The sequence below is a fragment of the Helianthus annuus genome, chromosome 9 (genome assembly GCF_002127325.2).
Source record: "Helianthus annuus cultivar XRQ/B chromosome 9, HanXRQr2.0-SUNRISE, whole genome shotgun sequence".
NCBI lineage: Eukaryota > Viridiplantae > Streptophyta > Magnoliopsida > Asterales > Asteraceae > Helianthus > Helianthus annuus.
In genome coordinates this window covers 65,997,423-66,021,215 of record NC_035441.2, presented here as the reverse complement: position 1 = coordinate 66,021,215, position 23,793 = coordinate 65,997,423, and the positions used below count along the sequence as shown (strand labels likewise).

Below are 23,793 nucleotides of genomic sequence, written 5' to 3'. Positions count from 1 at the left end.
ACACTTATTGAACTTTGGTTGTTTCCCCGCATAAGAACCCTGACCCGAACGGTTGCCCTGGCTTTGATTAACTAAGGACGACTGTCTGAAACTACAGTTATTGCTGTTATCAGGCCTTTTCTGAGATTGACTTATACTGGTCGCTTTATCAGCATCGTTCCATTTACGCTTGTTATCACTAGCAGGTGTGGCAGTGGTAGCAGCAGGGGTAGTAGCAGAAACACGAGGCGGTAGCGATCCTCGCTCGACCTCTTGGTCGGTAATCTTGTGTGCTAAACGGATGATCTGAGGTAGATTGTTGAGGTTCGCTGCAGTAACGAAGCCCTTAACCTGCGGGGCTAGTCCCTTGAGATACAGCTCGATTCTTCCTTGTGGAGGTCGTGACAAGTTAGGGCACAAAATTGTTAGTTCATGAGATCGTTTCGTGAATGCCTCGATCTCCCACCCCACCATCTTCAAATCATAATACTCATTCTCCAGTTTCTGAATCTCATCACGAGGACAATACTCCTCCCTCATCAACCCCTTAAAATCGTCCCAAGTAGTGGCAATTGCCATCTCAATGCCCAATATCTAAACCTGGGCATTCCACCATGTCAGGGCACCATCCTCGAGTGCGCCTGTAGCATACTTCACTCTGTCTCCAGCAGGACAGTTACACATCGCAAACACTGATTCTGCCTTCTCAAACCAACGCAGGAGTCCTACAGCCTCTTCAGTCCCACTGAAGGTCTGTGGCTTACAATCCATGAACGTCTTGAACGTACAAGCAGGTGGATTGTTTTGATTTTGTTGCGCTTGCTGACCTAATGTACGAAAGAAAATACAACACAGGGGTAAGAGTTGTGTACGCGACACAAGAATAAAGGGTAATTGGCACATATCGTACCAGCTTGGTAGGCTGCCAATGTAACACCCCAACCCGAAGGGGGTTGACGTGTCACTCATATAGACATCAAAACTAAAACCAATCCATAACGTTGAAAACAAAAGATCCTAATTAAATTTTCATTACATTACCGAAATAAAAACAAATCTTTATCTTCACGACTCTTCACTTATTCCCCCACGATTCCCAAATTACCTGTTAAACAAATAAGACAAACAACAGAAGGAAAATACGGCTGAGCCAAAAAGTTGCCCCGTAACGGAGAAATCAACAGTGACAGTAAGGCAGACATGCCATGCGGACAAAAACATGAACGGTACGGACGTTAAACAAGTCTAGATTTTGGCACAGAAACAGATACTTATATAACTTGAATCCCAAAACTTATACTAAACGGATAATATATACTGAACATAAACAGATGCATATAATCATATCAAACATATCATAACAGAGACATGACATACGTGACAATATATAACAATAAAACAAGTCACGTAATATAGAAGCACCCACAAGCCTAAACAGAGGCATGCATGGCTATAGTCCATGTGCCGAGATGGTGCATGTAGGCGTACACACATTATTCCATCTCAACAGGAGTCAGGAGTCAGGAGTCAGAGCTAAGATCGATCTATTCGCCTCAAGGGGCCAAGTGCTACACAAGCACAAACTAGAGACGCCGTGAACTTTAGTTACGCACCGTCACGATGAGTGTCATGTCGTTGATGCCCCAACGACAAGTCTTATAATTGCTTGGGTGACAGAGTACAAAGCTATATCAGAAATAAACATATCATAGGGGAACATGCAATAACGAGCACAAGATTTAAAGTCTATTGCATGCTACAATATACATACTAGTCATATAACAATACCAAACAGAGACGACTAACGAAAACAATCCGTACTACAAAGTACGGACTTGAACAAAAATACTTTGATGACAAGAACAAGAATCTGTACCCATAAAACGAAACGGATAGTATACTATGATGAAAAGAAATAAAATCCGTACCCATAAAAAGAAACGGATAGTATACTACGATGAAAAGAAACAGAATCCGTACCTTATCAGCAAACAAAGCAAAATCAAAATCCACCAATCGAGTCGTCCTCAAAATTATGCAAACCTAAATCCCAAATCTACGAGATTAGTTTATTATAATTTATTTAATTTAAGAGTTCTTTCGTTAATTGTTCCGGCGACCAAGAATTCAAATCTAATCCTTTGACTTTAATAATTAACGAAAAATGTATTTGGTTTATAGATAAACCAATTGCCATTACTTTAGAAAATAATGTATTACATTTATTCTAAAAAGGTTCATACACATTTTTAAGAACAAAATTAAGATTATGAACACAAATTATATTCGTATATTTTAGTAGAACTCATAATTACCGATTCTAACATTAATTGGAAAAAAATCAATTCACTAAAGTGCTAAACTAATAGAATAAAGTTTTTAATATTTTATCAATACTCATGTATAATGTGATCAACAGAGCCCAAAATAGACACTAACACTATACGTATGTCAATTCCACATTACTTTCACATACACATATCTATATTGTAACACATACACATCAAACATACATCCCCATATGCCATCATCCATGACACAGTCCCTTTCACACACAATACACAGTCATGCTTGTAGAACTCATCGCACACACCTCCATGCATTACTAAAATAAAAGAAAAGCCACACTTTTGTACTACACCCACACACATGTAATATTAGATGCACACACATAATATTATATAAATACACATCCCACTACACCATATGTTCATAGTAACCACACTCAAGATAACACACACTTGAATATGCATACACAAACATCACACATAATCCTCGTTCGGCACGTACACATGCAACACTTACGCATTCATAAATCCAATCCAAAGAAAACAGAAGCATCACAAACGAACATCGAACAGGTTAGTTGTAGAGATTTTCGGTATGGTTATTTAATCGACATCATTTGCGTTTTATATAATTCTAAACTTTAGTCGCCGGAACGGGTTCAAAGAAGAATTTAACATATAAGTTCGAATCGGACGAGGGATCGTTCGGGTACCTTAATCGTCAGACGGATTTGGATGGAGACTAACGAGCGACCGTAGGGGGTCGTCAAACAGAACTGAACTGAGGTGAGCAGCAATGGTGATTCATGGTTTGTGTTCGGCTGGTCATGAGTCGGAATGACTCGAACAGAATGCGAATCACATGAGATGGTCACGACCGTACCGACGTTGGTTCAGCGGCTATCGGCGGTACTATGACAGTGTGCGGCAACGGAATAAGCTTAAATGGAACAAAATTATCAGGTACAAAAGGGATTATGAGAGGCTAAATAGAAGAATGGTGGTGTCGATATCGCATCCCATATCATCCTCTGGTTCGTTTGAATGTGATAGAATTTAAATTTAAACTTTAAAAAACAATAGACATAGAGATAATGTAAAACTGTGCCGAAATTCGAAATTCGGACTTGAAGGATTTGCAAATTCTAAGTTAAGCTTATTTTATTTTATATGCATATCTTATTTCTTTTTCATTTACATAGAAGAAGAAGCATGCATAACATTTTTTTACATTTTAAATCTATTTAACATAAATACTTCTAATTATTATATTATTAATATTATTACCTCCCGAATATTACAGCCAAAGCCTCTACCACACGTGTGTTAATCAGGTTTGTCAGCTCAGCCTGGGTCATCGCAATGTGACCACGTCCGTGACCTTGTCCGCTCATGATTCTATAAGAGAAGGGGAAAGGTTGAGAGTCGAGACAAGGTAGGAGTCAAATTCACAAAAACATCTACAGATTACAAAGTACATCAGACAACAAAGCGGAACCCCTTTCACACTTGTTAGATCTCACTGGGAATCGCATGCACCCCACATTACTATTATGTGTGCACCCATAATAGAAATGCGATTTGCATGTTTATCTCAGCTCCTCCCAACTCATGCTAAAAGGTTCCTCAAGTCCTCGCAGCTAGACAAAACACCACCAACATAACTACGAAAGCTGACAGGATATCGCACTTTGACTCTACCAATCACATACTCAGGTGAATACACATGAATCTAGTCTGAAATGCTAAGTGTCTGCAATCGCATGCAACATCATACAATAGTGATACTTGATATACTATTCAATAAGTAAACGAGAGACGAACCTTGCAATCTGGAGCTGAGTGTCATGGTCGCTTTCTAACTGTTCGGTTATAGTCTGGTTTTACAAAAAACGTTTTAAAACCTAGTTCACTATAACCAATGGCTCTGATACCAAACTTGTTAGTGCACTTACGTCTGTTGACTACGTCTTTCATCGAGTCTTAATGTTGTATAGGTTAGATGTGACACAAAGCCCTAGAAAGATGAGTTTTTATAAGGTTCGCTTATGTGTCACAAGCTAGATTCGCTTATGGGTCAAAGTGAATCAGGTTCGCTTGTGTGTTCATCATAGATTCGCTTGTTTGTACATGATGTAGGTTCGCTTATATGTCCATGTACGTATAAGCGAACCAACTCAACTATAAATAGGTGTCACTTCAAGCGAACCATAACACATAGTTTACGGTGTTTTTCTTCCGACAAGCCACGAGTGCTGTCGAAGTGCTGTCAGAACGTGTACTCGTATTGTTGATCAATAAAACAGCAAGTTAAAAGTGAATCCAGCTGAAATAGTACCAAATCATTAGTTTCCGCCTCTTGATTTGGATAGGAATTTCTCTGATCGGCTCAAATAGGGCCGAACGCGATCCTACAAGTGGTATCAGAGCTCAGGAGGAGGAGTTCTTGCCATTTTAGCTCGATTTTATCTATTTTTCTACATTTTCTTCATACTTTCAAAAATTTTTCACGGTAAAACCGGCTCAAAATCACACACTGCACTCGGAATCATGAATTAGTAAATCCTTGAAATTTTAAGATCTAAAATTGACCTAGAAAGTAAGATTTTAGGTGATTCGCTTATACGTGCATGCTCGAACAGTGACATCAGCAAGTTGGTCCGCTTAAAGGTATAGGGTTGGTTCGCTTTTAGTGACATCATCTGAGCAGGTTTGCTCGAAATTACTTGAAAGGTTCGCTTCAAGGGATTGGTTCGCTCCAAAATAAATCAGATCCGCTCCAAAGAAATTGATAGGTCCGCTCCAAGCTACCTGATAGGTCCGCTCCAACAACATTTCTGAATAGGTTCGCTTGACTGGTCCGCTTATATGATTCGCTCGTTGGTCCGCTCATCTGGTTCGCTCCAAGTGACAATATAGTGGTTCGCTTATAAAACACTTGGTTGGTTCGCTTATTGTAACAGATTCGCTTTTGTGAACAATTTTGCCTAAGCTTGGAAATTTGTGAATTTTGAACATTGAACAATGGACTCTGAATTTTATAACGCTTTTGCTAGCCCGATCTCAATGAGTCAAAGTGCTTTGATTGAAAATGAAACCGGAAAATCTCAGAAACCACCTAAACTCATGGATATTGATGATTATAACATGTGGTCTGAACGTTTTGGAAATTGGGTCGAGGCTTATCACCTAGATGCATGGGAACACACTGAGGAACAATATGTTAGACCCAGAAGAAACAATGTTAGAAATGGTGAGATGTTAACACTTAGAGAAATGAGTTCGGAAGACAAAAAGAAATATCGTGATGAGAAACTCATGGTGAGTCTGCTTCAGCAAGCTATAAAAGAAGATATTTTGATACTGCTCCAACATGATGGAACTGCATATTCAATTTGGACAGAATTGGAAGCAAAGTTTACTGGAAGTGATGATATGCTCAAAAATAAGAAGTCTCTCATAAAAAAAGAATTTGACTTATTCCGTGGTTTGAAATCTGAAAACACCAAGCAAATAATTGATAGATATTGTAACTTGGTGAGAAACATGTCAAAACTTGGAATTAAGAAAGATACTGATGAATTGGTTGAAAAACTTGCAGATGCGCTATCACATGAAACATGGGGAACGTTTCTGATGATGCTGAGATCTAACAGAAAGGATTACAAGAATATGACACTGGGAGATTTCATCAAACACCTGGAAGCTCAAGAGATGGAGCAAAGGAAGATTGCCAGGATGAAGAATTATGATGGAGAACAGGATATCAGCTTGTACTACAAGGGAGGTGTTCCTGGATCAACAAATCATTCTCCGAAAATCGAAACAGCTTTCAGTGTTAAAGATTCTCCTGAGAAGAAGTCATCCTAGGGATCTAGCAGCACAAGATTTTCATCATTCGATCCAAACATTTCTGTAACAAAGAATGGAAGAAAACTTCAGTGCAACATTGTTCTTAGTATTGAAAATGATGAAGATTACACTGAAGAGATTGCTAAAAATCAAATGTCTTTGTTGGGAATGGTATTGGAATCTTATAGTAGTTTTGTGGCCGGAAAGATCGGTAACCCAATGCTCACGAAAGAGGATTACGATCAAATTAATTCTGAGGAAATGGAATTGATGGACATTAAATGGTGCATGGCTAGCGTAATGAGACGAGCTGAAAAGTTTAAACAAATTACGGGAAGAGATGATTTCCGTGATGCAAATGTTTCAACTTTAGGGTTTGATAAATCTAAAGTTACGTGTTTTCGTTGCAGGGAAAAGGGGCATTTCAAGAGGGAGTGCAAAAATCGTGATCCTTTTGGTAACAACAATTATCACAAAAAGGCGATTTATCACCAAGTCACACCACCAGCACAACATCAGGCACAAACTGCTCATGGAAGAGATGTGATAGATAGTTCAAAAAGAGCATGTCTAGGCAAATATGAAAATTTTACATGGGATAAGTATCTTCCAACAAACAGCAAAGTGTGTCTTGCAGAACAAGATGACGAAAAATTGGCTGAAGGCTTCAATTGGGATGATTTTTGCCCAGATGAAGATCTCATGGCCAAAGAGATGTCCAAAAACACTTTAAATGTTTTCTTTGCTAATGCTTATGATTTGAAATCTGCAGAACGAAACAGGAAAGTCATGGAAGCTGCTGAAGCAAGACGAAGGAAGCTTGAAGAAGAGGAAGAAGAGGAAGAGAGATTAGAAGCTGAAGCTAAAGCTGAGAAAAAGAGAAGAGCTGAATTCTTACAACCAAACAGGATAGTCAAAGAGGTTCCTAAATTTGAAGTGAAAGTGGATGCAGAACAAAGTGAAGTTCCAGAAAAGTGCATGAACTGTGATTCTTTAATCAAGCAGATTAAAAGAATCATATGATACAATGAAAAGAGAAATCAACAAGTATACTGATTCGAGTGGTGAACAAGCTGTGGCAATGAATACACTGAAGATAGCGTACCTGAGACAGCTTGATGATGCTAATTTTCATATTAAGAAATGTGCAGATCTGGAGTTGGAGTTAGCAACACAAAAGATAGAAACTAAGAAAGTGAAAAAGTTATTAGAAAGTTACTCATGTTCTTCTTTTGTTGTTGACATGATTTATCCAGTTGGGGAAAATTTGAAGACGTTTGAAGAAGTGAAGACGTCCGAAGAAAGGAAATATGTGACAAAAGATGAAGAAAAGGTGAAGACTTCTGGTAAGAAATCAAGTGTGGTCTACAATAGATGTCCGCCCCCAGTCGAAAATGAATATTCACCTCGAAATCCAAATTCTGAGAGAGTCGAAAAAGCAATAAACTTAGAATGGGAGTCTGGGCCATCGGATAACTTGCCAGAAAATATTGATGTCAGGTACACGTCATCTGACACTGATCATGAGTCAAAGTTGATAAAAAGTGAGATCGATCAGGTGTTAGAAAAAGATGACAGTGAGGAGTCCAAACCCAAGTCAAAGTCTAGGTCCAATATGTCAAAGCTGACATTCAAAAAGAACAAACGGGTTTATGATAAAGAGTTTTTGATGTCAAAATCTAGTTTGAATGATGAATCATTCAAAGTAGCTTATAGTTTGAAAGATTCTGACAAATTATATTCTGATGATGTTTTTCCAGTAAGAAGTGTCAGACTTGAAATGAGTCAAATGGTTTTCAAAATAACAGAAATTAATATTTCTGAAATAAAAGATTTAAATCTTGTCGGAAAATCTAAACAATACACTTCAAGGGATCAACAAAGAATCAACAAGAAAATGGGTTACAATTGTGGTTATAGTTTCCAAAAGAAACCAAACCATAATTGTAATTTCAAAAAGAAAGGATTAGGTTTTGTTCCACCGAAAAACTATAAAAATGAACAATTATATAAACCAAAAACTGTGTTTGTTTCAGGGAAAACAACAGAAGAAGCTGAGAAAGAACAATCATTCAGAAAGCAGACAAATCAGGAATTCCTTGCCAAGAAGCAGGAAGAACTGAAGAAGAATGAAGTTCCGAAGAAGATTGAAAAGAGAACATGTTTTCAGTGCAAGATTGTTGGTCATGTGGCGAAGGATTGTCCGAAGACATTCAAGCCAAAACAGGAAATCTCTGGTAAAATGAAAGAGAAGATTGTCGAGAAGACTGAACTGTCAACCCGGAAGTTTACTAGTTTTGAAAATTCAACTTTTGAAAAAGAAGAATGTTCAAAGAGTGCTTCAAGAAGAAAAGATAATGTGCCAAATCAAAAATGGGTTGTGAAAGGTTCAGGTAATAGTTCTGGTGATGAATCTGATTCCATAAAATCAGAGGAGCCACGTGTTGAGAAAAAGATTGAAAAGAAAGTTCCAACTATGAACGATGAAAATTTTCCACCTTTGCGTGCTGAAAATTTTATGAAGAAAGTTGGAAAAGTTGAAATTTCAAATCAATTTTATTCTGACAAGAAGAAATTTGATGTTGAAAAAACTGTCAACGGAAATGTGAAACGTATCTTTGGACAAATGGTCAATGGTAAGGCCAAAAGTATCAAAGATTTTTATGCTTCCATAGGACGTATTTACAAGCCTGTTGAAAGAAAAGATGAAGAAGATGTTGTTACACCCAAGGAAGGTCAGGCTTGGGTGGATATATTTTTCAAAGAATAAAAACCTGACTTGCTGGAGATCCCAAGTTGGTAATCGTGGATCATGAATCGGCATCATTCTTAATCTGTGTTTGAGTTTTTACAGGACTTGCCGGAACTCCCAGGTTTGTAAGCGAGGAGTAGGAATCGGCACCTTGAGAATTCAACCAACAGATGGTAATTGGTTGAAAAACAGGTTTGAAATGCTTAGTGGTTCATATTTCAAGTGGTTATATGTTTGTGGTTGTTACAAGTGATTCAGAATGTGAACCAGTTGTTTCTACAAGTGGTTAAATTAGGGTCATTGAATTGAACTTGAATTAACTATTATTCACAAGATTGGTAAAACAATGTAATGATTTGTACCCCAATTTTACAAGTGGTAATAACAACTAAACTTATTCTCCGGAAAAACCATTTTGATTAAAACAAACTTAAGTGTTTTGAAATCATTATGGGAAAATAGTTTGTTTTGAGGGGGAGTTCTGATTGTTTAAGCCAAACGGATGGAGAATTGAAGCGATTCAATATCAGTTGTCATGTTTTGTACAGTTTGTTTTCAATTTTCTTTAGATGTATTTGAATTTTAGGGGGAGTAAGTTTTTTTAGAAAATCCAAAAACATCAGAAAATTTGAAAAAGCCAAAAACATGATAAAACTAAAATGAGTTTTTGTTGCATAAAAGAGGAAATGATAGTACATCAGTGGACTATCACAGCACGCTAAAGAATTGTAAAGCTAAAAGTGATAAACAATCTTACTGTGGATGTGTCAGTAGGTTTTCGCACATTTAGTAAATTGAAATGAGATATAAACCTAAATTCGAACTTGCTTAATTCGTGGGTAACTATTCTTGAATATATGGGTAACCCCCGAAATCTTGTTTGAAAGGTCCCGTATTCTGAGACACTAGGTCTTTATGCTCAGTGATATCTGGGGTATTATCCCGGGACTTCTGCTGTATGGAAATACTAACCTAGTCCCCGAATAATACTTTCTGCAAAAAGCTTTGAAATATAAGCTTGCCCTCCGCAATCTGATTAAACAATAAAATTGATAATCTTTGTTGTTGTAACAAAAGATCCTCTAAAGGGGACCCACCTAAAGTCGAAGCCGTCATCTCTCTGCGTATACGGAAGTATCAACCTGAGCTCTCACGGCCCTCGCACATTACCCCTTTACAGATATCATTTGTGGTATACTCACCTGTAAGACTGAATATTGGGATCTGGATACAGGAGTATATTCAAGTGGAGTGATACACAATTAAGTTTTAGTTTCTAAAACATTAATATCGTATCTCGAATCAATTGAAGTCTGTGTGAAAATTTCAGTGGACAAACATACTGACAATCTAGGTAAATTGTTTAGAACTTAATATGTAATCAAGCTTAACGGTGTTGGTGATGTGTCTCAAAAACTGATATGATCCTCTTGCACGAACTCACAAAAAAAATATAGTCTGTAAATATTTCTTTTCTGCATTTGCTTCATGTTTTTACATATGGTGTGTGTTACTTTGCTTTTGAAAAATCCAAAAAGATTTTCGACAACTGGTGTTGAGAAGCTGATTTTCAAAGTTCAAAGAGCTAAACATGAAGAACAGGTTTGGGAGAGTGAACTTGAAATTGTTAAGTTTTTTTTGAAAATAGCCAGTAAAAGATCCTGAATGCAAAATCATTACTGTAATTTACCAGCATAGTTTCGAAATTGTTGAAAAGACTTAATCTTTGAAGAAACTTATGGTTGGATAGAGATTGTGCAGGTGAACATTTGCCAGATAATAATTCTGAGAGAGAATGGAGTCAGGTATCGATCTTGAACCTGATGGAAGCCTATGCACGATCTGAGAATGAAGCTGTGAATTCCAGACTACGATCCCAGCTGTTTGAGAGGGGGAGTCTGAAGACATCGTATCAACATCCGAGACAGAGGAGTTTGTTGATAATGAAGAAAGAGAACGAGAAGTCTAGCAATGACAGATATTTCAGAGGAAGATCGAAGACTGATAAAGGCTGTAGATTGACATTTGTGAAGACTCGAAGACTCCGTCAACATCCGAGGGGGAGTTTGTTAGTGCACTTACGTCTGTCGACTACGTCTTTCATCGAGTCTTAATGTTGTATAGGTTAGATGTGACACAAAGCCCTAGAAAGATGAGTTTGTATAAGGTTCGCTTATGTGTCACAAGCTAGATTCGGTTATGTGTCAAAGTGAATCAGGTTCGCTTGTGTGTTCATCATAGATTCGCTTGTTTGTACATGATGTAGGTTCGCTTATATGTCCATGTACGTATAAGCGAACCAACTCAACTATAAATAGGTGTCACTTCAAGCAAACCATAACATATAGTTTACGGTGTTTTTCTTCCGACAAGCCACGAAGTGCTATCGAAGTGCTGTCAGAACGTGTACTCGTATTGTTGATCAATAAAACAGCAAGTTAAAAGTGAATCCAGCTGAAATAGCACCAAATCATTAGTTTCCGCCTCTTGATTTGGATAGGAATTTCTCTGATCGACTCAAACAGGGCCGAACGCGATCCTACAAAACTGTCACAACCCCAGAAATACCACATGCGGTGACCCCGCTAGGCGTGTGACGTACCAGGATCCAGCCACCAATCACATTGAACTAACCATGAGATGTTTAACAAAATTCCCATTCATTAAATAAATCATTCATAGATCATAATCCAAGTTAAATAGTGACAGCGGAAGCAAATAGTAAAACACTGTTCAATGTTTCAAAAACCAATGTATGCAAATTTGGTAAAAAAGACCGGTAAATCCAAGCGACACAGCCCATGACCACTCCAGCCATCCAGATAGCAAGTTCCTCGTCCAAAGTACCTTACGACCTGCGAGCATGTAACAAGTGTGTCAGACAACGCTGGTGAGTTCACAGTTTTACTAAAAGGTTAGTTACCAAGTGTTTAATCCAGTTTGTTAACAAATCCCAAAGTAATGTTGATAATATCTCGTTACTGAACAAGACGTCTCCTGATGTATGTTTTGCCCGTTCCCCAGTGCTCCTATCAAAGCACTGGGCATGACTGGGTCGTTAGTTCTCACCCGTCCTCTCCGGTACGGGGTGAGGGTGCCAAACCTAAGTAGCGCTACTAACTAATACCCCGTTACCTCTCCGGTAACAAAAAGATGGGACTTAAGAGTGATAGGGTGAGAGTATTATCCAACATTCCAGTTTTAACCCAAAAGACTTATCCCTCCCCGGGATACCCACTGACTGTCCTAACCACCGGGACGCATGCTCAAGAGTAGTGAACTCACCTTTGATTTGCTCGGTGTGTTTTAATTACCCGTCCAGTTGGTCAAACCAAACCCTACCGTGATTACCAAACAATATCAGTTTCGTAATCATTCAATTCACATGTTTGCACACAGTAAGTCATGTATGGTTACACAGTTTGTATCTACCAATTATCGTAGAACAATACCCTGTTCTATTCATGTTCACATTACATGTATAACATGCATTCTCACACAACAGTTCACTGGGCTCTTTATCACACAATAGTTCACTGGGCTCTTTATCACACAATAGTTCACTGGGCTCTTTATAAAAGCCCAAGCCCTAAACAGAAGGCCCTTCGGCGAAGGACCACCCGAGGAAAGTCCCCACTCTTTCGTCACAATACATCCAACGAAACACTCAACTTTCGTCGACAACCCAGGTGACGAAACACCAAACTTTCGTCCAAGCCAACTATGATGAAACATCATTGATGTTTTGTCTGGGTCAATTAATAGATCTTTTGTCACAGAGTCCTTAGTTACACACGAGTACATCATAATCAAGGGATCAAACGACGGTTTCTTGCAAGTTCAGTAACCCTATCTACTTGATCATCATTGACTATGCCAAACATAACAGTATCTTTAAATCATGCAATTCCTAACCAAACATCAATCATGGACATATACGAAACTTAACAGTATCTTTAAATCATGCAATTTGTAACCAAACATCAATCATTGATATATACGAAACATAACAGTATCATCGTTTAGCCTATAAATCATTGGTCCTACAATCAGAGGTTTACCTATTATGAAATCAACTCATTACACGATGACAGTTCCATATTTACAATAGTTTAATGAATTCTAATCATATAGGAAATCACAACCAAACAAACACAGAATCATAACACACCATTAACGAGAGGACACTAACCGTATGCCGAAGGATTTAGGTTAATCGAGATGGAAAGAATGCCTTGAGGGTTACTAATGCCGTCACACCAAGAATGAGGAGAAAGGATTCTTAGGGTTTTCCTCTAATCGTTCTGACGGTTATAAAGGGTTAAACAATTATTGGGCCGTGAAACAGATTGGGCCGAAAGTCCTTATTGACGAAAGACATGTGTTTCGTCGCAAGGGGATTGGTGAATCATTCAATCTTTCGTCGAGGAGAGTTTGTGACGAAACTCTTATAAATTTACAAATTAACCTTAATTAAATTATGTTTAATACTACACATTCAACAACCAATTAATACATATAAGACACACTAATTAGTCACACACTAATTAGTCACATAACATGAATCAAATTGTAGGACATTATTATAAAATCAGTGATGTGCAAAGGGAAAGACCTTGAAATCTCTTGTTGTAACAATAAATCTTAAACATAAGACTAAAAATCATAAGAATACATGTTGTTAAGTGTATGTGTGTGTGTTGATTGATGATTGTTTGTGTTAATGATGTTAAACATCATATGATCTTGCTAGATGGTGATTAAAGACATAATCTAGCAAGATAAGAGGATGATTATGTTATGATCATCCTTATGTGAAACATGAACTTGAAAGATTAAATGTTTTTCTTGAAGTATGATGATCAAAGTGTGATATAAGTCTTGTAAACATATGATTTTCAGAATGATTTTCTCAAGAAACCAAGTTAAAATACAAGATTTACATTAACTTGGTTCTTAAAGAAACTAACCACATTTTTAGTGGTTAATCAAGTGTAGAATCATGTATTTAACAAGGAAAACTCAAGATGAAATATTTTTAGAAAAATATTTTACAAGTTGTAAACATTTAAATCCTTCAATAATGATGTTTTTAATAAACAACCACACTATAAAGGGTAACTAAGCTTACTATACACACTATTAAGTTACTACAAATTTTTATCAATTTCAAGTTCATGAAGTAGTGATTAATGCTTGATTTAGGGCACTTGGTAAGTATTATTTGAATTGTTGTTGATTGTGATGATTTATAAAAGAAAATGATATGCTTTGTGTCACACCCCGACCACGTAAAACAACAAAACGTGGCGGAAACGTCGGGGAGTGTTGTAATAGAATCATTGTTCCACAACCATGGATTAAACAAATTTCGTTTTATTGAATTAAATGAGTTACAATGTCTTAACAATAAAGAAACATAACAAAATTAACTAGTCTTGCATCTTTTAATGTCACTAAGGCCTCGTCCAATCCTATGTGAGCATGCATCAATATCATCATCAACCATCATCAACTATTGTACATGAAACACATGTGAAAGTACGTCAGCATAAAAATGCCGGCGAGTACATAGGTTTTATAAAAAAAAAATAGAATTCATGACTTAGGTTTAAGAAAATGTTTAACAAAAACTTGTCATGAATCCAGTTTAAGTGTTTGCTTTTATAAAATGTTTGAAAATCGATAATAGATATGTATAGTTAAAAAGAATGATGTAAGGTTAAATGAATAACCAAGTAAAAATGAGTTTGTATAAAACAAACTGTTTTGTAAAACAATGTCTTGTGAAAAATATGTTATTTGTGTAAAAATGTATAAGTCCAAATGAATGATTTAAATAACGCTACGCCATGTAATATAATACAGGCACTTATATATAGGAAGTACCAGCGGCGTATCCACCATGCTTGTATCATATTACACACGTCTCGTTACCCAAATCACTTACCCACATAAACCACCAATGTAAATTGCCCATGTCTAAACCGTTGTCGAATGTCAATCAAGTAATGTGTAAACAAAATGTCATGTATGGTAAGTGAAATATGTAATAACCAATCCATAGGTAAGAATGCACAAACAATGTACTAAGTATGCGACGGATGGACATACATAGCATGATACAAAGTATAAGATGTCTTGTAAGACGATGTACTAAGTATGCGACGGATGGTCATACATAGCATGATAAAAAGTATAAGATGTCTTGTAAAACGATGTACTAAGTATGCGACGGATGGTCATACATAGCATGATACAAAGCATAAAATGTCTTGTAAAACGATGTACTAAATATGCACACAATGGGCATACATAGCATGTGATGTAAAATGTACTAAGTATGATGAACATACATAGCATGAAATGTCATGTAAAATGATGTACTTAGTATGCTAAGTAAACATACATAGCAAAAACACAATGAAATCATGTACTAATAGCGTACTAATGAATATAGCAAGTATATGATATAAAAGCATGAAATCATGAAAGTAACAAGTAGGCACATGTGTTTCACCCCAAAATGTTTGGAAAACAGTAAAAGAGGGGTCTATGTACTCACTTGAGGGTGCTTAGAAGTCTTGAACAACAACCAAGCAAAGCTAGAGGGATCACGGAAATCAAACGGCACCTATATAGGTATCTACATTAATAAACAGACCTATCGGAGGATCGGGTAGTACGAGGGTTCGTAAACCAAATAAGTATGGGAACTTATGTAATATGGTTTAACAAAGCCTACGTACTAAAACGAAACCTATCCTAAGTGCTTACGACCCGTTTAGGTAGCTTATGCTACTTTAACGCGTCGTTTGCGTAAAACGCGTTCGGAATGCCTAACTAGTCCTATGACAAGCAAGATATGCCTTAACATGTTTAATATGGTTGCCAAAACAGTTTATATGTCAAAAGTTGCGTTATATAGGCTTAAAATGAATTTTAGCGCAAAAAGGGCATTTTGGTAATTTGCCTAAGGCATAAGAACTACTTATCATACAACTATTTACACGACGTGACCATAAGGTATAACCTCGGAAGGTTATTCCCTATACAACTATGGTCACCTAAAGTGTTTGGTCTGATCCTAATGATCGACCAAATGGGTCGGGTTCGAAAGTATAAGCGATTGATTAGATCGCTTACCTTTACGACCCTAAACAAGCACAATTTTAAAAGCGACGAGCTAAACATGCTAGAACATGTTTAGTAAAGTTAGAAAACAGGTTTGGTATTAAAACAAACGGTTTTAATACCCTAGAGTAGTTTGGTTACAAAATACGCGAGGAAACGCATTTTGGCCGAAACTACGACTCGTCACTGAGCCTAGATACCATGGTAATCAGTAGGTATAGTCACTAGGGACTATAACCATCGTGATTACGCTCACGTTATGAAGTTCAAACGAACTTCGCGTTGACCATAAACTGGTCAATGCAGAAAGTCAAACACAGTTTGACTTTAACGCTAAAACGAACGAAAAACGCGAAAGAATACTTACAGAAAGTCCCCGCAAGATTGATTTCCGAGTATTTCTCAGGTATGAAGTGTTTATAACTCCAACTTAGAGAAAATCTCTGAATCAAGTGGGTTTGAATGAAGTTGGGGTTGGGTATTTATAGGAAACATGGAACCGTTAAGATTGTTTCTTGTTCCCCAAGCGTTAAATCTGAGCCGTACAACACATACCCACTGAATTACAAACCCATGGGAGCCCCTAGAATTGATAAAAACCATTTGCAAGTGGTTTTGAAGTGCTAAACAGCTGCAAACAGCTGTTTGCAACAATTTTGCTGATCTGGGGAGGCCATGCGTCCCGCATCAGGATCCACACAAACTCAGTCGGGCCGCCTGAGCTTGTCTGATCAGCACAACTTTTCAAAAATGACAGTTTTAGCCCCTGCATGCTTTTAAGTCCATTTTTGACACGTTTAAGGCCCGTTAACCTCATTTCAAGCCTCTAAAACGAAGTTAAAGTATAGGGAACTCAAAACATGCTCAAAAATATCTCGGATGTCGGTTCGTTTGGTCGTACGATCGCGATGTTCGCTTAATTACGACGGAATGCGCATAAGCGCGAAAGACGATCCAAATTGCGCGACGAATGGATTTTTCTCATGCCAAACACAAAGGCATAATATAAGGATGCTTACATAAATTTTTGGAAGTCCGGAAGTATTCAGAACGTAAAATATGCGCGAAAATGCAAACTTATGCACTTTTTGACGCTTTTAGTCCCTGAATGAGCATAAAGTTTATTTTTGCGCACCAAACACCTCAAAGCCTATTTCTAAGCTATGTAAAGGATATTTAGGGCATATTTAACTTATGATCAAGTTCCGACCAAAAGCATGGGTGATGGTCATTTGTTTGAACCACGAAGCGAACAAATGACACACAAAGGCTGAATCAAAGTAATAGGTCCCCATAATGTATCGCGAAGACATGCTCGCCTATAAGTGGACACTCACCCCAAGAGTTCCCAGGTAAGAGTGACTGGTCCGATACTGCGGATTTGTACGAACACTCTAGCCTTAGACAGAAAACTCAGGGTACAGGCACCCACTCTTCCAGTTTGCACGTGTTCACATTACTTAGACCCAAACTTTGACGGGATTTTGAAAACTTAAAGGGTTCGAAACCTTATAACAAAGGGTTCAAAACCTAGTAATCAATCATCCTAGAACAGATGATTAGTTTTCAAGGCAGATCAAATTTATGTTCTTGTTGTGGTTGTCACCTAAGGATAGGTGACGGTATTGTTTTAAGATCTAAACACAAGAATCTTGTGTTAGGGTCCTAGGAAGGTTATAGACTAGGTCAAAGCAATACTAATAACCTAATTCCCTATAACCATTGGCTCTGATACCAACTTTTATGTCACACCCCGACCACGTAAAACAACAAAACGTGGCGGAAACGTCGGGGAGTGTTGTAACAGAATCATTGTTCCACAACCATGGATTAAGCAAATTTCGTTTTATTGAATTAAATGAGTTACAATGTCTTAACAATAAAGAAACATAGCAAAATTAACTAGTCTTGCATCTTTTAATGTCACTAAGGCCTCGTCCAATCCTATGTGAGCATGCATCAATATCATCATCAAACATCATCAACTATTGTACATGAAACACATGTGAAAGTACGTCAGCATAAAAATGCCGACGAGTACATAGGTTTTATAAAAAAAATAGGATTCATGACTTAGGTTTAAGAAAATGATTAACAAAAACTTGTCATGAATCCAGTTTAAGTGTTTGCTTTTATAAAACGTTTGAAAATCTATAATAGATATGTATAGTTAAAAAGAATGATGTAAGGTTAAATGAATAACCAAGTAAAAATGAGTTTGTATAAAACAAACTGTTTTGTAAAACAATGTCTTGTATATGTTATTTGTGTAAAAATGTATAAGTCCAAATGAATGATTTAAATAACGCTACGCCATGTAATATAATACAAGCACTTATATATAGGAAGTACCAGCGGCGTATCCACCATGCTTGTATCATATTACACACGTCTCGTTACCCAAATCACTTACCCACATAAACCACCAATGTAAATTGCCCATGTCTAAACCGTTGTCGAATGTCAATCAAGTAATGTGTAAACAAAATGTCATGTATGGCAAGTGAAATATGTAATAACCAATCCATAGGTAAGAATGCACAAACAATGTACTAAGTATGCGACGGATGGACATACATAGCATGATACAAAGTATAAGATGTCTTGTAAAACGATGTACTAAGTATGCGACGGACGGTCATGCATAGCATGATACAAAGTATAAGATGTCCTGTAAAACAATGTACTAAGTATGCGACGGATGGTCATACATAGCATGATACAAAGCATAAAATATCTTGTAAAACGATGTGCTAAATATGCACACAATAGGCATACATAGCATGTGATGTAAAATGTACTAAGTATGATGAACATACATAGCATGAAATGTCATGTAAAATGATGTACTAAGTATGCTAAGTAAACATACATAGCAAAAACACAATGAAATCATGTACTAATAGCGTACTAATGAACATAGCAAGTATATGATATAAAAGCATGAAATCATGAAAGTAACAAGTAGGCACATGTGTTTCACCCCAAAATGTTTGGAAAACAGTAAAAGAGGGGTCTATGTACTCACTTGAGGGTGCTTAGAAGTCTTGAACAACAACCAAGCAAAGCTAGAGGGATCACGGAAATCAAACGGCACCTATATAGGTATCTACATTAATAAACGGACCTATCGGAGGATCGGGTAGTACGAGGGTTCGTAAACCAAATAAGTATGGGAACTTATGTAATATGGTTTAACAAAGCCTACGTACTAAAACGAAACCTATCCTAAGTGCTTACGACCCGTTTAGGTAGCTTATGCTACTTTAACGCGTCGTTTGCGTAAAACACGTTCGGAATGCCTAACTAGTCCTATGACAAGCAAGATATGCCTTAACATGTTTAATATGGTTGCCAAAACAGTTTATATGTCAAAAGTTGCGTTACATAGGCTTAAAATGAATTTTAGCGCAAAAAGGGCATTTTGGTAATTTACCTAAGGCATAAGAACTACTTATCATACAACTATTTAAACGGCGTGACCATAAGGTATAACCTCGGAAGGTTATTCCCTATACAACTATGGTCACCTAAAGTGTTTGGTCTGATCCTAATGATCGACCAAATGGGTCGGGTTCGAAAGTATAAGCGATTGATTAGATCGCTTACCTTTACGACCCTAAACAAGCACAATTTTAAAAGCGACGAGCTAAACATGCTAGAACATGTTTAGTAAAGTTAGAAAACAGGTTTGGTATTAAAACAAACGGTTTTAATACCCTAGAGTAGTTTGGTTACAAAATACGCGAGGAAACGCATTTTGGCCGAAACTACGACTCGTCACTGAGCCTAGATAACGTGGTAATCAGTAGGTATAGTCACTAGGGACTATAACCATCGTGATTACGCTCACGTTATGAAGTTCAAACGATCTTCACGTTGACCATAAACTGGTCAATGCAGAAAGTCAAACACAGTTTGACTTTCACGCTAAAACGAACGAAAAACGTGAAAGAATACTTACAGAAGGTCCTCGCAAGATAGATTTCCGAGTATTTCTCAGGTATGAAGTGTTTATAACTCCAACTTAGAGAAAATCTCAGAATCAAGTGGGTTTGAATGAAGTTGGGGTTGGGTATTGATAGGAAACATGGAACCGTTAAGATCGTTTCTTGTTCCCCAAGCGTTAAATCTGAGCCGTATAACACATACCCACTGAATTACAAACCCATGGGAGCCCCTAGAATTGATAAAAACCATTTGTAAGTGGTTTTGAAGTGCTAAACAGCTGCAAACAGCTGTTTGCAACAATTTTGCTGATCTGGGGAGGCCATGCGTCCCGCATCAGGATCCACACAAACTCAGGCGGGTGTAACACCCCGAAAATATAAAACTTTATATTAGAATTATATAAAGTATAAATAAATGAGAATTCACCAACTAGAAATTTTAACCTAGTTGGTTAATAGTTTAGAAATAACCTATAGTAGAAATTAAAAGCCACTAAATTAAATGTTGTTCAAAATGGAGGGACTTAAGTTGCCAAAGTTTAAAATTTGTGTTACTAAATTAGTAAAACAAAACCAAACACCCCATTTGGAGGTGTTGGTCGACCAGGAGCAAGAAAAGGGGCGATCCCCACTTCTCAAACCCTAAATCCTGCTTAAACTCTCAATTGAAGGAGCAAATCTGGTCCAAACGAAAATCCAAGCTTAGAATCGTGATCCTCATCGCAAGAGGATTATAAGGTATGTGAAATTTAATGAAAACTCTTAGCTTGGAATTCTCATGAATTGGGGAAAAATCTGAGATTTTAGTTGCATGTTCGTCTTATGATGATTTAGGCATAACTATGGTGTTTAGAGACAAACCCTAGACAAATAGAGGCTGAAATCATGTAGAATTTTGATGGAAACTATGATCACCATTATAGGTGATTAATGGGTTATGTGAATTGGAATGAACACTAGGAAATAGATTGTTAATCTAGTGTAATTTGGTAATTTTGAGATGAATTCAGCAATTAGGAGCTTACAATCATGTAAAATGGTGAATTTATGTGATATTATGGCTAAATGATAAACTAAAGATGTGATATATAATTATGTAAAAATCTGCTCAAGAAGTGTTTGTTGAAATGCCTCTATGAAGGCTTAGAACTGAAATTCCAAGTTTAAACGCATAATCACGATGTTTAGTGTATTATGCGAATTATGATTTGAAAAGAGAGTTCTAAACATATGATAATTGAACTCAATAGGAACGGGCGCAGGAGCGTCAAGCGGACAAGCGGGTGGCGAACCACGTCAAAAAGGGCTACTTTGAAGGTATGTAACTTGACCCGTTACATTAAGTAGATTTTGATAATCATATAATGCGTAATAGAATTTTTAGAATAAGAGTTGTTTGAATTAAAGCGAAGATGACACTACATTGAATAATAGGTCAAAGTTGGTTAGAACTCGTGGGTAGTCGCTAAAAAAGGAGGATTCCTTAGACGAGCCAAATGGGTCGAATAATCAAAATAAGGCATGGTTGATGTCTCGGGATATAATGGATTGATCTTTGATATTGGTTGATTGATAACATATTAGAAATACAAGAATATAGAATATAAGTATGCTAGAAAAGCGAAACCCGAAATTTGGGGTTGAGCATAAAGAACAATTTAGACAAGGTATGGATGCCCAGGGACTACCGTAACTTATGGTGGTACCATAATTTACGGTAGCGGTCAATTGTTTACGGTGGTTTGCCCCTGTCTTACGGCAGACCAAAAGTTCACAGGACCTACCGTAACTTACGGTGACACCGTAAGTTACGGTGGAACCTGCAAAACTTGTAATTTATTATTCGTAATCAGAAGTTAGTTCTCGTATTTATATATTATTTATTAATGTCAAAACTAATGTTTTAATGGTTTTGACCATAGGTGACGTAATGGATCTTACGGATGGCGGTCGAGCGAATAATGAAGAACCGAACACTACATTTTGAAAGCTTCCGCAATATTTTAAATCTTTAGTAGTCTTATGTATGAATTGTAACTACTTGTTAAACTACTTTTGGTATGTTTTAACTTACACACTAGTCGACTAAGGTTGACGTACTTAAGAACTCCGTTAACGGATGTTATGTCACCAAAACAATATTTTTATATAATTGGTATATTTTATTATTAAAATCAAGTGAAAAATTTAAAGGTGTTACAAGTTGGTAATCAGAGCTTAAGGTTGTCAACAAATTAAAGTGTTCGGTTCAAGCTTGATCGATCGTCCGGTAAGAATTAACTTATTATGTTAGTAGATTAGGTCTTATGTAAGGAATGAGGAACGAATTGATATGCATGGGAAGAGTGTGTTAACACACTCAAACCCGGAAAGTGCATTAAATGTGAACGGTTAAAGCAAGTTAGGAACTTGGCTAAACCGAAACAAACAAAGCAATGTCATAAATGAAATGTTTAACGCTTGATGTAAACATTTCAGTTTCAAGATGTCGAAAGGGAGCAATAATGATCCGGTGCCGACAAGCACCGAACAAATGAAAGAAATAATTGCCGAGGAAGTAGGAAAGGCAATTGAAGGCAGTCTATCTGGGTTTATAGACAAGATTCAAGGTACGGTGTTGTCACTCGTAGAAGAACGAGTTAAAAGGTTGGAGGATACGGTCAACCTTATGAAAGACAAAACTGGAGAACGTAAAGGGTGCTCATACAAAGAATTCATGGCGTGTAAACCGCCAATCTATAACGGGGAGGTCGACCCGATAATTTGCCAAAGATGGATAAGCGATGTTGAAGGAGTGTTTGAACGAACCCATTGTGACGTAGGTGACTTTGTCGCTTACGGAACGGGTCAATTGAGAAATCAAGCCAAGGATTGGTGGGATAACAAGAAGAAGGAAATGGGAGCCGAAGCGGCGAGGGTTATGACTTGGGACGAGTTTAAGGTACCATTCCTTAAACACCACAGTCCCAAAGCGGTTATTAACAGAATCAAAGAAGAATTCATCCAGCTGAGACAAAAGGGTGAAACAATCGATAAGATCACGGGCATCTTCATGGATAAGCTCAGATTTTGTGACAAGTTAGTCACCACTGAAGAACAAAAGATATATTACTATTACAACATGCTGAGTGCTGAATACCGGGAATTTATGACTCCGTCAAAATACGAGACCCTCACGGAGATTATCAACACCGCCCGGGAACGTGAAATCGAGTTAAAGAAACAAGTGGAAAGAGGTGTAAATCCAAGCCCTACAAAGAAAGCCCGAACGGGAGAATCGGGAAAGAAGGTGGATGCTAAGGGTGGGTCGCCAAATTGTAAAGTCTGCGGGAAAGGACACAAGGGGGAATGTCGATTCAAAGACAAGCCATGCCCCATATGTAATAAGACGGGGCACACGGCCTCGCTATGCCCGGGAAAAGTATCAGTTTGCTACAATTTCTATCAACCCGGCCATAAAAAGTCCGAATGCCCGGACTTAGTTGGAAAGAAAGACGCGAAGGAGTCTCCAGCAGAAGCCCCCAAAGCAAAGGCTAGGTCCTTCCAACTTACCGCAGCTGAAGCGAAAACAGAACCCGATGTGGTTTCAGGTATATTCACGATTAACTCAATTCCAGCACGTGTATTGTTTGATACGGGTGCGAATAAATCCTTCATTTCGAATGGGTTTATTCGACATCCTTCATTTGTATTGACGAAATTGCCTGTGCCCTTAGAGGTTGAAGTAGGGGCCAATAAAAGTTTTATAGTTTGTGATGTCTGTCGAGGCTGCAAATTAAGCATCGACGATGAGGAATACTTGATAGACTTAATCTCGATGTCAATGGGGGAATTTCAA

General features: G+C 37.5%; 1 long non-coding RNA gene across 1 annotated transcript; it reads left to right on the top strand.

Annotated features, from left to right (window-relative positions):
* Positions 1-20,605: 20,605 nt before the first annotated feature.
* On the top strand, positions 20,606-22,012 carry LOC110874314. Its single transcript, XR_002555836.2, has 3 exons — positions 20,606-20,693; positions 21,206-21,272; positions 21,878-22,012. It is a non-coding gene; the product is annotated as an uncharacterized LOC110874314 (long non-coding RNA).
* The last annotated feature ends 1,781 nt before the right edge of the window (positions 22,013-23,793 follow it).